Genomic DNA, 2043 nt, shown 5'->3' on the forward strand with positions numbered 1-2043 from the left:
TGGCCATGAAGCCTGCCTTCGTTCTGCAGAAGCGTCCGCAGGTGCAGACGAAGTTGTCGCGATCAGAACTTGAATGTCTATGCCCGGTGCCGTTGATATTCTTCTCTTCTGATATCCTCCACTTTGTTCTCAACACTTTTCACCAATCCACTCCACACTGATATTCACTGAGTACTTTCCCATGTGGCGTTTGAGTACGTCTTTGAAGCGAAGAAGAAGAACGTAACACTAATTACGTCGTTTTTCGAAATCAGACACGCAGGGATCGATCGTTGCCCTTCCAGTTCACATTGATGCCATTATGTTGGGACATCTATCTATATATCTCCGTGTCGCACTTCACCTCAATCCAACACGAATCTAAATGAAGACTTGTGGCTCTTGAAACAAGTGCATGCCCAATTGCCAGCTTCACTCTATTTCATGTGCTCTTCGTTTTCGTGCTGGACTGGCCTGTTCCAGAATCACATTTTCACACAATTGCAATGTTTTGGTAGCATATGAAACGGCAGGGATGTGCTCATTATTGCGGCGTAACCGCTCACCATAGTAACAGGAAAGTAGCCTAAAAACAACCTATATTTTGTATGGAAATCCCTAGAAAACGCGCGTGAACTACTGTTAACGATTTTCCCAGAATTTCACCTCGTTTAGTTTGTTAAATGAAGTGTGGACCACGGCTGTCCACGAATTGAATGGCATAAACGGTGTTGATATTAATTAGCAAAGAAAGCAACCCCAAAACATCAACGTTTGTGTGAAAATGCTGTATTATTCCACCAAGCTGAGCGTGCATTAAAATCAAGATCGACCATGGTTTCCACTGATGGCTGTTAAAAAAGCTTTTACCCCACTGATGGCTGTTGAAAAAGCTTTTACCCCAAAAGAACATCTGTGAACACCTGTTAGCAAGGAACAGCCAGAGATGAGTTTTGAGATCGGTAAAAAAATAAAAATTATGAATTTATCTTAAACATCGCAGACATAACTAGAACGGAAAAAACAAACGGATTACAGGGAGTCGAATCTTATTGCTGCAACATTTCTACCTAAGGGGTCTCCCATAGGATACATAACGTGTTACCAATTGGGTGGGCGCCTAGAAAACGCGCGTTGCGTTCAACTGTTAAGTAACATTTGTACTTGATTTTGATTTTGGGACATTTAAGTGCGCCATCTGTTGTACCGTGACCCTGTTCTAATATTTCAGTACGTGTAATTTCAGGTTGGAAAGAATATGAACTCATATTCCTTATAAAAATCTAAAGAAATTGTTTAAGATGATTTGCTAAGTAAACCGTCATTACATCCTGATTTTTGTTTCGTAAGGTAATTCGAAGATTGTTCTGTATATTTTGCTTTAAAGTTTCACTATACATTTACACTACCAAATATTTTTCTCTTTGAATGTGACAATGTGCCTTCTTTCTTTATCATTTATTTGCTGCATTAAGGACTAAGTTTAAGTTATGGTTTTAGATAGGTTAGGTAAATAGTTTAGGCAGCCGATTGTACTATGGTTGTGTTTCGTTGTGTGTTACTCGTGTGTCCGACCTGTCTTAAAATGTTCTTTCTCAGTTTGGCTTCCTAATTTCGTAAGCTTTCATAGTCATTAATCTTCCATTAATTCATTTCCTTCATTGTAATTTGGTCTACGATCACCATTCGAACAGATCAAATTCTTCTAGCTGATAAGCAAACCTCTTTAAAATGTCTTCAGTTATCCTACGGCATAGGAAGGAAAGCTGTGGGTATATGGCCCTCTAAGCCGGTTACTAGGGTTATTTCTTTGAGTGCCGGTTGACAATTCGTGAGTTTTTCCCGTGCCCGCTTGCAAGCGATACTGATCCTTGTGTTTACCCGTATTTAACCGTGTCTTGATTAACCATCACTGCCTTGCCCATCTACGTCAACATCTGCACGTAAAATATGTTAAATTATTAAATACGAATATTAGGTATGGCTAATTTGCCGGTTCACTCTGTGATAAATGACTAAATAATATGTGGGCATGCAAATCCTCGTCACATCTTATTTACCCTC

Source organism: Montipora foliosa, chromosome 5 (assembly GCF_036669935.1).
Source record: "Montipora foliosa isolate CH-2021 chromosome 5, ASM3666993v2, whole genome shotgun sequence".
In the NCBI taxonomy this organism is placed as follows: Eukaryota; Metazoa; Cnidaria; class Anthozoa; order Scleractinia; family Acroporidae; genus Montipora; species Montipora foliosa.